The sequence below is a fragment of the Bubalus kerabau genome, chromosome 8, assembly GCF_029407905.1.
Source record: "Bubalus kerabau isolate K-KA32 ecotype Philippines breed swamp buffalo chromosome 8, PCC_UOA_SB_1v2, whole genome shotgun sequence".
Lineage (NCBI taxonomy): Eukaryota > Metazoa > Chordata > Mammalia > Artiodactyla > Bovidae > Bubalus > Bubalus kerabau.
The window spans coordinates 101,090,000-101,105,461 of record NC_073631.1 but is presented as its reverse complement, the minus strand read 5'-3'; the positions used below and the strand labels follow the sequence as shown (position 1 = coordinate 101,105,461).

General features: G+C 43.7%; 2 long non-coding RNA genes across 2 annotated transcripts; both read right to left on the bottom strand.

Annotated features, from left to right (window-relative positions):
• Nucleotides 1-6,868: 6,868 nt before the first annotated feature.
• LOC129659517 (uncharacterized) lies at nt 6,869-10,099 on the bottom strand. Its single transcript, XR_008718107.1, has 2 exons — nt 9,963-10,099; nt 6,869-7,686 (listed from the first exon to the last, which is right to left on the bottom strand). It is a non-coding gene; the product is annotated as an uncharacterized LOC129659517 (long non-coding RNA).
• Nucleotides 10,100-11,760: 1,661 nt separating this feature from the next.
• On the bottom strand, nt 11,761-13,585 carry LOC129659518 (uncharacterized). Its single transcript, XR_008718108.1, has 2 exons — nt 12,979-13,585; nt 11,761-12,062 (listed from the first exon to the last, which is right to left on the bottom strand). It is a non-coding gene; the product is annotated as an uncharacterized LOC129659518 (long non-coding RNA).
• Between the last annotated feature and the right edge of the window lie 1,877 nt (nt 13,586-15,462).

Sequence of the window (15,462 nt, the reverse complement as noted above, 5' to 3'; positions counted from 1 at the left end):
CCAGGGCTGATCTCCTTCAGAATGGACTGGTTGGATCTCCTTGCAGTCCAAGGGACTCTCAAGAGTCTTCTCCAACACCACAGTTCAAAAGTATCAATTCTTTGGTGCTCAGCCTTCTTCACAGTCCAACTCTCACATCCATACATGACCACAGGAAAAACCATAACCTTGATTAGACGAACCTTTGTTGGCAAAGTAATGTCTCTGCTTTTGAATATGCTCTCTAGGTTGGTCATAACTTTCCTTCCAAAGAGTAAGCGTCTTTTAATTTCATGGCTACAGTCACCATCTGTAGTGATTTTGGAGCCCAGAAAAATAAAGTCTGACACTGTTTCCACTGTTTCCCCATCTATTTCCCATGAAGTGATGGGACCGGATGCCATGATCTTTGTTTTTTGAATGTTGAGCTTTAAGCCAACTTTTTCACTCTCCACTTTCACTTTCATCAAGAGGCTTTTGAGTTCCTCTTCACTTTCTGCCATAAGGGTGGTGTCATCTACATATCTGAGGTTATTGATATATCTCCCGGCAATCTTGATTCCAGCTTGTGTTTCTTCCAGTCCAGCGTTTCTCATGATGTACTCTGCATGTAAGTTAAATAAGCACAGTGACAATATACAGCCTTGACGTAGTCCTTTTCCTATTTGGAACCAGTCTGTTGTTTCATGTCCAGTTCCAACTGTTGCTTCCTGACCTGCATACAAATTTCTCAAGAGGCAGATCAAGTGGTCTGGTATTCCCATCTCTTTCAGAATTTTCCACAGTTTATTGTGATCCACACAGTCAAAGGCTTTGGCATAGTCAATAAAGCAGAAATAGATGTTTTTCTGGAACTCTCTTGCTTTTTCCATGATCCAGCAGATGTTGGCAATTTGATCTCTGGTTCCTCTGCCTTTTCTAAAACCAGCTTGAACATCAGGAAGTTCACGGTTCACATATTGCTGAAGCCTGGCTTGGAGAATTTTGAGCATTACTTTACTAGCGTGTGAGATGAGTGCAATTGTGCGGTAGTTTGAGCATTCTTTGGCATTGCCTTTCTTTGGGATTGGAATGAAAACTGACCTTCTTCAGTCCTGTGGCTACTGCTGAGTTTTCTGAATTTGCTGGCATATTGAGTGCAGCACTTTCACAGCATTGTCTTTCAGGATTTGGAATAGCTCAGCTGGAATTCCATCACGTCCACTAGCTTTGTTCGTAGTGATGCTTTCTAAGGCCCACTTGACTTCACATTCCAGGATGTCTGGCTCTAGGTCAGTGATCACACCATCATGATTGTCTGGGTCATGAAGATCTTTTTTGTACAGTTCTTCTGTGTATTCTTGCCACCTCTTCTTAATATCTTCTGCTTCTGTTAGGTCCATACCATTTCTGTCCTTTATCGAGCCCATCTTTGCATGAAATGTTCCCTTGGTATCTGTAATTTTCTTGAAGAGATCTCTAGTCTTTCCCATTCTGTCATTTTCCTCTATTTCTTTGCATTGATCGCTGAGGAAGGCTTTCTTATCTCTTGTTGCTATTCTTTGGAACTCTGCATTCAGATGGGTATATCTTTCCTTTCCTCTTTGCTTTTCGCTTCTCTTCTTTTCACAGTTATTTGTAAGGCCTCTCCAGACAGCCATTTTGCTTTTCTGCATTTCTTTTCCATGAGGATGGTCTTGATCCCTGTCTCCTGTACAATGTCGCGAACCTCATTCCATAGCTCATCAGGCACTCTATCTCTCAGATCTAGGCCCTTAAATCTATTTCTCACTTCCACTGTATAATAATAAGGGATTTGATTTAGATCATACCTGAATGGTCTAGTGGTTTTCCCTACTTTCTTCAATTTAAGTCTGAATTTGGCAATAAGGAGTTCATGATCTGAGCCACAGTCAGCTCCCAGTCTTGTTTTTGCTGACTGTATAGAGCTTCTTCATCTTTCGCTGCAAAGAATATAGTCAATCTGATTTCGGTGTTGACCATCTGGTGATGTCCATGTATAGAGTCTTCTCTTGTTTTGCTGGAAGACGGTGTTTGTTATGACCAGTGCATTTTCTTGGCAAAACTCTGTTAGTCTTTGCTCTGCTTCATTCCGCATTCCAAAGCCAAATTTGCCTGTTACTCCAGGTGTTTCTTAACTTCCTACTTTTGCATTCCAGTCCCCTATAATGAAAAGGACATCTTTTTTTGGTGTTAGTTCTAAAAGGTCTTGTAGGTCTTCATAGAACTGTTCAACTTCAGCTTCTTCAGCGTTACTTGTTGGGGCATAGACTTGGATTACTGTGATATTGAATGGTTTGCCTTGCAAACAAACAGAGATCATTCTGTCATTTTTGAGATTGCATCCAAGTACTGCATTTCGGACTCTTTTGTTGATTACGAGGGCTACTCCATTTCTTTTGAGGGATTCCTGCCTGCAGTAGTAGATATAATGGTCATCTGAGTTAAATTCACCCATTCCAGTCCATTTCAGTTCGCTGATTCCTAGAATGTCGACATTCACTCTTGCCATCTCTTGTTTGACCACTTCCAGTTTGCCTTGATTCATGGACCTGACATTCCAGGTTCCTATGCAATCAATATTGCTCTTTACAGCACTGGACCTTGCTTCTATCACCAGTCACATCCACAGCTGGGTATTGTTTTTGCTTTGGCTCCATCCCTTCATTCTTTCTGGAGTTATTTCTCCCCTGATCTCCAGTAGCATATTGGGCACCTACTGACCTGGGGAGTTCCTCTTTCAGTATCCTATAATTTGGCTTTTCATACTGTTCATGGGGTTCTCAAGGCAAGAATACTGAAGTGGTTTCCCATTCCCTTCTCCAGTGGACCACATTCTGTCAGATCTCTCCATCATGACCCGCCCATCTTGGGTTGCCCCACAGGCATGACTTAATTTCATTGAGTTAGACAAGGCTGTGGTCCTAGTGTGATTAGATTGACTAGTTTTCTGTGAGTATGGTTTCAGTGTGTTTGCCCTGTGATGACCTCTTGCAACACCTACCATCTTACTTGGGTTTCTCTTACCTTGGGTGTGGGGTATCTCTTCATGGCTGCTCCAGCAAAGCGCAGCCACTGCTCCTTATCTTGGACGAGGGGTATCTCCTCACTGCTGCCCTTCCTGACCTTCAACGTGGGATAGCTCCTCTAGGCCCTCCTGCGCCCGCGTAGCCACCGCTACTTGGACATGGGGTTGGTCCTCCCAGCTGCCGCCCCTGGTCTCTGGAGTGGGGTTGCTCTTCCTGGCCACTGCCCCTGGCCTCGGGCTTGGGGGTGTGGGATAGCTCCTCCCGGCCGCCGCCCGTGACCTTGGACGCGGGGTAGCTCCTCTTGGTCGCCCACCCCCTCCACCCCCCCACCCCACCCCCCACCCCCCGACCTCAGATGCAGGGTAGCTCCTCTTGGCTGATCCTGCGCCGTTGCAGCCTGGCACTCTGGGCCGCTGCCCCTGACCTCAGACGTGGGGTAACTCCTCTTGGCTGTCACCCTTCGGGCATGGGGTCCTCCTGGCTTCTGCCCCTGACCTCGGACGTGGGGTAGCTCCTCTCGGCCGTGATTAGTGCGCCGGTCGCAGACGCCTGTGCTTATATAGACTGACTATAGGGTAGGCATTACTGAACACCTGAAGTGTTCACTTAATAATATGTAAGACATAGACACTGGCTAGTCTCCATTTCTCCCTGCCCCTTTGGTTTCTTTCCCATGTCTGTATCCCTCGAGTGGCTGATTCCTGCAGACAGTGTCACCTGGATCCCTTGTCCTTTGTCTTTTCACTGATTTTGGCCAATGGAAGGTAAAGTATGGGGGGATAAGAAACAGAATGGTCAGAATTTCCCTCACAGCTGCATCTCTCTGTAACTGTGGTTCCTGTCTGAAGGTCCCCTTCCATAGCTTCAACTAAGGCACTGTTTATATACTATTCAGCATAGAGCTACATTTACAATTTGGGCAAAAGAAGTAAACCCAGGGATGGATTACCTTCAGTTCAGTTTAGTCGCTCAGTCATGTGCGACTCTTTGCAACCCCATGGTCTACAGCATGCCAGGCCTCCCTGTCCATCACCAACTCCCAGAGCTTGCTCAAACTCATGTCCATCAAGTTGGTGATGCAATCTAACCATCTCATCCTCTGTCATCCGCTTCTCCTCCTGACTTCAAGGAGTCAGGGCCCAGCATCAGGGTCTTTTCCAATGAGTCAGTTCTTCGCATCAGGGGGCCAAAGTATTGGAGCTTCAGCTTCAGCATCAGTCTGGACTACCTTAATCAATAATATACATCAGAGGCTAATGAGAGAGGGCACAAATATAAGACTACCCAAGTATTCTATTCCTTTTGATCTTGCTCCTTCAGTTGCCTCTCAAAGGAACTGTATCATCCCTTGTCTCATTTCTCTTCTATGCATTTGAATAATGGGCAAACTCAATCCACACCCAAGCCTGCTTCAGTTATTGAACTATTCTGAATGTGTCCAGAAGGGGCCTCTACTATCTAGCTGTCTACTTGAGTCAAATCCTTCTGTAAACTACACCTAAAATTTTGTATCTTAGGGATGAATCCCGGGTGCACACATAGAATGACAGCACTTCCCACACCTCCCATCTACTGTCACTGCTGATTCAATTCATAAGACCATCCTTCTGCACTTATAAATATCCCCGCTACCTCCAGGCAGAGCCATCAGAGTTGCAGGTTTACACCTCAGAGGAGAATAATCAGTGCACCACCTGCGGGATGCTTTGTAAACCCAATCCCTTCCAGGGATGGCAATCTTCACAACTTATCAGGTTACATGGCTAATTCTCAGTACTTTGCCACCTCAAAAATTCCTCTTTATTATTTTAAAGAAATAAATGGATATGGATCACAGTTATAACTATAGGTGGAGAGAACTTCTCCATGCCCAATCAGTTCATATTGATTCAAATAATGACTAGGAAGCTGGGAGAGAGAACTTTCAAGTTTGATTCATATCTCCCCATCCAACCATTTCTCAAAGAAGCTGCCAAGCCCTCTTAGATAAAACCTAAACAATATTTTATATTTTCATTAGGCTTGTTTTAAAAAATGAGAATAAAAAGATGAAGTATTTTTCACCCTGGCAATAAACCTGCATTAGGCCGAGAATTGGATGTCAGAATCTTTAGTAGCAGCTTCATTATTTAGCTGATGAATTAATAGGAATTTGTAGAAGAGGAGGTAGGATTTAAAGTTAGAGCTGAATAATAATTAGGCTTTAGTGTCATTAAAATTCTACTTTCAGCTGCTACTAATTTTCTTTTTGACCACAAAAGACATTAGTTTTTCTGAGTAAAGAAGGGGGGAAAATCTATATTGTTTTACAACACTACCCACTGAAGAGGCTGCCACTGTAGTACGAGGCAGTCTTTTGAATTATGTAGACAGGAATACATGAACAGAAGAGAGGATGATTGGGAAAGAAAAGAATGCACTGGGATGCTTGAGAATCTAAAAAGCATGAGCAAAACAGCATTACTCTTTCCAGCAGTAGGAAAACAGGTGAAGGAGCGTAAGAAGAAACAGCATCTGGATCCCTACCTGACACAGAGGGCAGAGAACACTGGACACCACGGTGTCCATCTGTGAAAAAGATCAGGTGCTTTGAAAGGGTAGGTTAGGAGCATCATTTAAGGCCAAAGACAAGTCCAGTTGATGCCAAACTACAGTGTGGCTATTGGTTTTAAGTCTTTAGGAAAGTTTCATCATTGAAATACTGGTGGTATTTAGAACTTACTTGGGGAGATGAACTTGGATTTATAACATATGTATGTTTAACACCCTTCCTTCCTTTCACCAAACAAACACTGGTTTACTACTCATGTTGCCAGGACTAGCCACCCATCTAATTCCTGGTTAGCAATATTAAATACGAAAATGAAATACATTTCATTGTTCAGCAAGTCCATTAATGTATTAATTGAGAGCAAAAGAGCATAAGCATTTTAATTAGGTGACTGCAGAATCTGAGCTGTAGGCTGTCAAAGTTATAATTCTGAGCTCAACCATTCAAAAACCAAACCATCTAAGAAGAGGAAATATTACAGCATGAGAAATGTGTGGAAATCCCCAAATAGGGACTATGCTACCACTTGCCAAACTTCAATCAAGATTGTTTAAAAAACTGGACATGCTTCTTGAAGGAAGTCTGAAAAACACAAGCTCTTGGAGAAAAGCAGCAAATCGAAGAGAGTTGATTCCCTAAATGTTGAGCTAGAATAGAGGAACAAGAACTTGCTTTCAAGGAGCAACTGTTAAAAAGACAGCTTCCAAGAGAGGCTGAGATGAGAAAGAAATAACTCAGCAAGAAGATGGCAGCCCATTCAAAATGAAATGTGGGTGAGAGTAGCAGTCCTTCCTAGCCTTCCTAATGGCTCCTCCGAGGGCCGATCTATTGGCTTTGCAATCGCCCCTTAAAGACAAAATTGAACATCCCATGACCTCATCAGAGCACTAAAAGGGGTCACAATTTAGTTCACAAATGGCAGTCTCTCTTAGAATTTACATACTAAACAGAAGCTTCTATTCCTGGAATTTCTCTTAGGGAGACAAGATAAGTAAGAAAAGGTGCCTATGCTAACCCTTGATCTAGTAGGAGAAACTGAACTAAGTACAGATGATTCATCAAGATGGGTGGGTTCTGTAATATAATGTGAGAGATACAAACGATGGAGCCATGGACCAAGAGCTAAGGGAAAGCAGAGGGGGCTATTAGCCACCTGAACCTTTTCAGAACCCAGCCATTCTCACTATTGTAGGCTAGTCAACAAGCACAATGTCAAGTCTAGTGAGGAGACAAAGGGCATGCCAATGTTTTCCCTTTTGTTTGGGTCCCCTAATTCGCTAGACTGACCTGAGATGCCTCCTTTCCTCAGTATTTATTAAAAAACAACAAAACAAAACAAAACCTCACTTTCACTGTTTCTCAGAAGACTCTGTGGAACTGTAAATTATTTCATGTGTTTCCCTTGAAAAGAAACAGTGGATGTCAACCCCCAGCAAATTAAGGAGCAGCTGCCCCCCTGTATTGCCACCATTTCTAACAAAGATAAAGGGATTTCACAATAAGGGCTCTTGGTGTACGGTAGGCATTATGCTAGGTTCTTTACATACTCTGTTTCTTCATATTCACAACAATGGGAATTATTATTTCCACTTTACAAGCCAGACGACAGAGTTTAAGAGGTTAGGTGACTTGCCTAAGAGTGCATTCCGCCAGTAGGTGGTACAGCAAAAAAAATAAGGTCTCTGACCTCTGACCTAGGTCTCTGACCCCAAAGTCCACACTCTTTTCACCACATTCTGTGCATCCTATGGAAAACTGAAATATAATCAAGTACCACTGAAATCTCTTAGAGGAAAAAAGCCGATTAGTTTAATAAGTAAAAATAGAAACTGATACACAGGCTAAAGCATCCCTTGCTACTTGCAGACCTAACATCTGTTCCCTCAACCTCCACTGCACCCTCTCCTTCCTAAAACAAATTCAACCTCCTCCAGGAACCCTGCCTTCCAGCAGCCAAGTGCTGCTTCTAGGAGGCTGGTGCTATCCAGCTGCAGCCTTTGCTGACAGGGCCTTGACTCATTTCAATCAATCAGAGTGTCCTGTTGCTTGCTAGTGATTGGTTTAGGATGATCACATGACACTCGTCTGGCCAATGGGATGTCTCCAGTGGAGGGGCATCTGGGTTTCCTTTAAAAGAAAAAAATGGTTCAAAAGCAGATATGGTCTCTTCTTCCATGGATTGGTGACACTCTCACATAGTGCTCTTAGAACTGTGTTAGCATGAAATCATCAATCTTTATAGTGGCAGGATGGGGTCAGAGGGAGCCTGGATTTCCTGAAATGGCCACCTTCTGCCCAGATTAAGGACCACCTTGTGTCTTTCATTATTTTCCTTGATGATGGAACTTACTCTTGAATGTTCCCAATGGTTAACCCATTACTGGAGCTATTTACTGCTATTTTTTTTTTTTTTTTTCCTTTTGATGGAGTCTGGGGTAGTTAATCACTTCAGATTCATTTCTATTTTGTAATTTAGAGAGCTTTCTCTGTAAAATGCAGAACAATTTTGCAGAATCCATAGGAAACATCTCTCCCACTTTCTTTTGTAAGATCAAACAGATCTCTGTCAACAAAGGGCAGTCAACCCAAGCTTGCGCTCTTTAATGTGATAATGAGATAATGCCCGGTGTCTGATTTCTCTGGGGCTTTTCAAGCCCCTGCAGGCTGCACCCCACGTGCAACTCTTCCCCCAGTTCAATCCTTTCTCAGCATCCTCCTCCCATTTCTCTCTCAAATCCAAATGAATCTCTCAGTATTCTCTGTGTTCTTTATACTCTTAACCTTTTCACAGTACAACTTAATGCTCACAGGATACCCCAGATTTTTATCCTTAAATTCAACAAGTGCTTATGAAGGACCTACTATGTGCAAAACACTAGGATAAGCACAGTACAAGATACAAGCCTGAGGGAAGCCCCTGACCTCGGGTAATGTATACTCTAGTAAGTGCCACAAAACACCTCAAAATTTTAAAATACTAATGAAATGTTTAAATTAATATTTTGGACATATTGGGTTAAATAAGATTTTTCATTAAAATATTTATTAACCTTGATTTCGCCTCTTTCACATTTTTAAACGTGGCTACTAGAATTACTGTGGTTCACTGTTGTGTATTGGTTTAGTAGGATTTCAGATCTAGTTGTTTATGACAAATATAAAAATAAGTTGTTTTAGAAGTAGTTTTAGAAGGATCTCTACTTTGTTGGTGGTGGTGTTTGGCTGCTAAGTCATGTCCGACTCTTTTGCGGCCCCATGGACTGTAGCCTGCCAGGCTCCCCTGCCCATGGGATTTCCCAGGCAAGAAAACCAGAGTAGGTTGCCATTTCCTTCTCCAGGAGGTGATCTTCCCGACCTAGTGATTGAATCCAGGTCTCCTGCATTGACAGGTGGATTCTTTCCCACTGAGCCACCAGGGAGGTCAATTACTTATGGTTTCCTGTTGTGTATTAGTTTAATAGGATATCAAATCCACTTGTTTATGCCAAAGATCAAAAAAAGTTGTGTTAGAAGTAGCTTTGATGTAAGAATGAAGTAAGCTGTGTCAAGATGTCATTGTCTCATCTGTTGTTGATAAGCACAAGGGTCCTGCTGGGGGCTTATCAGTTAAAACATATGAAGAAGCAAATATGGCGAGGGGACATTTAGACTATAATACCCAGAGATGTGAGTTCTCAGAATTTTGATCTGGGCAAGGAGACTCTTTGTTGACCTAAATAGCTTTCCAAATCTCCTTGGGACCATGGTAAAGGTGACTCTTAGTGACAGTGGCAAAAGTCATGCAACCATCCTGGAGATCACCTTGCCTGCCATCACCAGGGACCATATTCCATAGCAATACGCTTGAGCCACAGGGACTCTGGCTTTTGTGCTAGCAGCTGGAGAGCAGTTCTTGGTTGGTCAGCCATCTCTCCCAAGTACCAACTCATATAAAGGTACACACTGAATGAAATTTGGATCTTATTCTTTTCGTCTAATACTTGGCCACCTGATGGGAAGAGCCAACTCATTGGAAAAGACCCTGATGCTGGGATAGATTGAAGGCAAGAGGAGAAGGGGACAATGACGATGGTATCACTGACTCAATGGACATGACTATCAGAAAACTCCGGGAGACAGTGAAGGACAGGGAAGCCTGGCTTGCTGCAGTCCACGGGGTCACAAAGAGTCGGACATGACTGAGTGACTGAACAATAAAACCCTTGCCTGAATTAACAGTGCAACTAATCTAACCTTGGATTGGGGTATGTTATTTCTTTATTGGCTCACTAAGAGACATTATCCTGTATGCTACCGGCTTGTGAAATTATTATAATTCCTGTGGTGAACCTGTGTTAAATAAAATATTGGCCAAGACAATCTCAGCCTCTGAGAATAATTTGTCCCCAAAACAAAACACTCACCTTCTATTTTTATTGGTGAGGCAATGAGGTAGTGAGTAGTTTGGGTGACATGCCACCATGGGAGTTCTTATCCACTTTTACTCGGCTTAATAAGTTTTGATGGTGAGATCATATGAGCTTTGCTCACAGTTACCAGGCTTCCTGAATACTTAAGCAAGCAAGGAGTTAAGTATGATCAGATATGAGTTAAGCATATTCTTCTGCTACGCTTCGTTGAATTTAACCAAGGCTTTTCTTATCCTGCTTTCAAGAAAAGTGCTTTCTCATTCTGGTGCTAAAAGCATCCAAGGTCTTCTTCCCAGATGCTGCTTCTTTTGTCTCTTTCTCCCGATGCATCAATTAAGAATACTTTGATGACCGGAGCTTCCTCTGTCAGGAGCTCAGTACTCATCAACTAATTAACTCTCCAAAAAAGCTGAGCTGCTATGTCTCTGTGCTTTCTTACTCTCTCGGTGGCTCTTCGGCTTCCTGCTTCCTGCTGTGGCCAGAAGAGCAAAGTGGGGAGATCACCCTCAGGGGCTGCAGGGCCTCAGGCTTCAGTTCATGCTTTTGTTTTTCTAGTTGGGAGAGACCTTCCTTGATAAAAAGCTATTCATTTCATTACTCAGCCTTCCACAGAAGCAAGGTTCAAGCAGTATTTTTCACCAAATTTTTTTCTTTGTTAACAGTACTTTAAAGAAAAACAACCCATATTTGAATAGATTAGAACAACCTTCAAATGGATTAACAGTGTTTTTTCCCCATTTCTTGTATAGTAGAATTGTTATTTTTTAGCTGGCTTCAAAATGTCAAATCTCTTGTCTAGGTGAATACCATATTTCTTCCAAGTTCAACTGCCTGCTGGACTCCTCTGCTTGGGGCCCTCATAGACACCCCATAGTCAAGTGTGTGTAGAAGAACTGAAACCAAGCAGGAAGCCTTTCTGTCCCCCTTTCTTGCCTTCAACCTCTATGACCTTCCTTGAGTCTCAGAGGGTAGATTTGGAACAGCTGCTTATCTAGGAAGGAAAGGGATGCAAAGAAGGGAGGGGCAGCCAGGAAACAATAGTGCAGCCTTCGGGCAGGGCCTCGGAAATGGCACGGGCGACCCACTCCAGTGCTCTTGCCTGGAAAATCCCATGGACAGAGGAGCCTGGTGGGCTGCAGTCCATGGAATCGCTGAGTCGGACACGACTGAATGACTTCACTTTCACTTTTCACTTTTATGCATTGGAGAAGGAAATGGCAACCCACACCAGTGTTCTTGCCTGGAGAATACCAGGGATGGAGGAGCCTGGTGGGCTGCCGTCTATGGGGTCACACTGAGTCGGACATGACTGACGTGACTTAGCAGCAGCAGCAGGGCGGGGCCTCAAGGGATAGACGTAAGTGTGTTTGTGCCCTTTACAGAATGAAAACCCAGCACTTGGAAGATGTCAGCATTCTTCATACCAGAGAAGACCACCTGAGGCCAGACTAAAGGAACTGGAGAAGCTCATCAAGATTACCTGGGACCACATTTAGGGAATGCAGGTCCTGCACATGCTCTAATCATATAAGCAACCCCATCCTTGAACTATTGCCATAAAACTCCTCACCAAACTACCCTGGATGGGACACAGTTTTTGAGGACAGGAGCCCACTGTGTTCCCCTCCTTGCCTGGCAAACCATAAAACAATTCTTTTTACTGCACCAAAACTCTGTCTCTGAGATTTGATTTGGTACCAGTTTACAGAGGCTGAAACTTGGCATTAGAACCTCTCAACTCCCCCAAACACTGGAGGGAGGTCCTCACTGAATGTGTTAATGGCGCTATCGTCCTCCCAGTCACCAGGCTCAAAATGCTGTCAGTTCCTCCCTTTCTCTTCCTCTCCACTCATGAACATTTACCAGGTCAACAAAGACTTGTAACCCTTTGTCTTCATCCCCTATTCTCTATTCTGCTGCCATTTGCTTCTTTCAGTCTTTCTTTGCTTCTGTTTTCAGATTATCCTTGTGGCTTCTTACCTAGGTGCTGCTGGCCTCTCATTTCCCTAAGGATGTGTGGCCAAGTTCATTGTACTGTAGAGGCTCCGATCGTGTCACACCCAGCATCCAGTCTGCTTTCCTGTGACCTACAGACTAAAGGCAGACACCTCAAATCACTTCCTGCCCTACTGGATGTAAACAAATACAAACACAACACAAACCAGCTGAGAAGCAAACTCCCCCAGATAAATCTATGCCTGGCCCCAGTACAACTTCCCCCAGCTCCTGTTCAGACTCTTGTTTCCAACAGAACTGAACTGCAAGGTGCTCCTGCGATGAGAGCACATTCTTAACTCCATAAGCTTGTGCTATTCTCTTCACCTGGGGTTCTCTTTTCCCTTGTCTACACATATAGTCCTACAAATCTGTATTAGTTTGCTAGGGCTGCTGTAACAAAGTGCTGCAAACTGGCTGACTTCTTAGAACAACAGAAATTTATCGTGTCCCAGTTCTGGAAGCAAGTCCGAAATCAGTAGGGTCATGTTACCTCTAAAGGCACTAGGCAACGATTTGTTCCAGGCCTTTCTCTTAGCTTCTGGTTAAGTTCCTTGGCTCGTGGCAGCATAATTCCAATCTTCATATGCCATCTGTGTGTGTGTGTGTATGTGTGTGCGCGCGTGCGCACACGCACGTGCGTGTGTGTTCAAATTTCCCCTTGAAGGACACCACTCGCACTGGACTTAAGGGCTCACCCTACTACAGTATGACCTTATCTTAACTACTTACATATACAATGACCCTTTTCCAAATAATGTCTTATTCTGCAGTACTGGGGGGTTAGGACTTCATCATAAGAACTTTGATTTGATAAAATTCAGTCCATAACATCATCCTAACAGCCAAGCTCAGAGTCACCTCTTTCTGGAAACATCGCAGGTGTAGTCTCCATCTCCTGACTCTGAGTTTGACATAATCTCTTTTCCTCTTTGATGACCTTTGGCCTAAGTAGCCCCCATAACTTTTCTGTGCTTTATGACAGAAGCACTAGCTTTGCATCTGATTCGGGTACCTGAATGGGCTCCAAGGTGTTTTTTGAAGGGAATGTTGACCCTGCTTGCAGGGCCTCTAGTTCCCACCTTCATCTCTCATCTCCCTCAGAAGATGCGAGAGAGGCACACGTGGTTCAGAGAGGGCTCTCTGTGGCCCTGTGAGCCTGCTGTGTGTGATGAGCGGTGTCCCAGTGACAATGTCCTGCCATGACTGTGTCCAGAACCAGTGCTGGAGTTCTGAAGATAGTTCCCGAGGCCTCCTTTACTTCCAACTACTCAACACTGTACTTCCAGCTGCTCCCATGAAAACCTGAGCTTGCTGTGAGCTATGCCCGCCTGCTCGCCTGTAGCTTTCCCGACCGGAGCAGTTAATCTGCTATTTAAGATGCAGATCTTGATTTCTCTCCACAGCCTGCCCAGGCCCATTTTGCAGTTTTGATTAGAAGATAGTGCCCTGTGTGTGAGAATTGGGTTGGGTCACACCATTTAATAAAGCGATGATGACTGATGTGAGCACTACACACAAAAGCGAACAGGAGGCCCATGGCTATACTCTTTGTGGCATGAAATCATGCAGCTTCCGCTTGGGTATGGACCTTTTTGATGTCACAGGGTGAGGGATTAAGTCATAATTATGTAGATCTAAATTACCTTCCAGTAAACCCACTGGTGCTTCTTCATTAACCTCCCAGCAGGCTTTAATTCCAGCATAAGACTGATCACCCTTCAGCTGCCCGACATCCAGCCTGCAGAATATGTTTGGAATTAAGCAGAGATTTTGGTTGAAAAGAACATCAAGTGCCATTTCTCTACTTTGGTCTCAGACTTGATTTCGATTAGCAAGTATGTGTCCTCCTTTCATGATAGTGCTGGGGATGCATGATCGTCAGGTTCCATATATCTGATTTCACACCCAAAGCTCACAGCACTGTAATCTGAGAATGCAGGAGTTCTTAGGACCTTGGGTATCACTGATCATCTTGAGTTTTCATTGGAAGGCAGTACAATTCCAAGTTAGATTTCTTCCAGAAATTTTTATGGCTGAGGTGGCCAAATGATATGTTCATGAATATTTTCAAGGCCTGAATCAGATTCAGAATTAGAGCTGTAACATCTTAGTGTCTTTTTCAGGAGCACTGAAATAACCAGGAGGAGAGGTTTAGGGATTAGAGGCATCTGTTAGGAACGTGGATGTTTCCATCCCACATCAGGTTGTGGTGGCTAATCCCTGGTCAGAGGGCAGGATGCCTTGGGGCTGGTCCATTGACCCTTGTCTGGGGTTACTCAGGAGCTTGTTTCAGCAAGGATAGTCTATGAACCCAAACCACCTCCTTCATATTCCATTGGAGTGAACCAAGGAGACTGCCTCCCAATGTTAGCAAGTTTAAATAGTTTGTTTTAGGAGACTTCAAGGCAGTCCCTGAAAGATATGGACAGTGAGATCTGCTTTTTTCCATTAAGGAGGGAGCTAGGCTTTCTCTTACCTTAAGGGATTAGGTACAGTGCAACAGCTTTAAGACATTACAGAGATATTTTTTTTTCCTACTCTGCAACAGGGAATAGTCTTCAGTTTACCTTAAACTGGGTAATGCTTCATTCAGTTCAGTTCAGTTGCTCAGCCGTGACCGACTCTTTGTGAACCCATGAATTGTAGCATGCCAGGCCTCCCTGTCCATCACCAACTCCCAGAGTTCACTCAAACTCACATCCGTTGAGTTGGTGATGCCATCCAGCCATCTCGTCTTCTGTAGTCCCCTTTTCCTCATGCCCTCAATCCCTCTCAGCATCAGAGTCTTTTCCAATGAGTCAACTCTTCGCATGAGGTGGCCAAAGTACTGGAGTTTCAGCTTTAGCATCATTCCTTCCAAAGAACACCCAGGGCTGATCTCCTTTAGAATGGACTGGTTGGATCTCAAAAAAGCATACAGGAGATAACAGAATTTGGAGGAACATTCTGGGCCAATAGATCCTCCAACCAGAATGTTAGTGGACTCAAAAAAGGAACAAATGGCCAGGTCCCACTCTATGCCTTCGTGTCAACATCTCCAGGGGTTAGGAGTTGGATTTCTTCCTCTTTAAGCTTCTATCAGGCTTATTTTTGGTTGCAATAGTTTTCCTAACTCTTCTAGGTAATTTCCAATCTCTGTTTCTTGTTTTTATTTTAGCTTTTTTATGCATGTGGGCCATAATTCCAGAGACCTTCAAATTGTTTCTGGAAAACAGATGGCAGTGCTAGAGGTAGGTGTCAAATTATAAACAAAATCGAAAACAGAGGTCATTCACAAAAATCATCTACCACAGGAGAAGGAAAGCATATTCATCATCTATGATAAGTGGCCATCTATCTTTGGTTGAAACCTTTAAGTGACAAGCAACTCACTACTTTAAAATGTGACCTCTTCCATTGTGGGCTGCTCTCACTACAGAAAGTTCTTCCCTCTTTTAACACAAAATTAGCTCCCTGGTAACATTTCTCTAATGCTCTTAATTCTTTTCTTGGATTA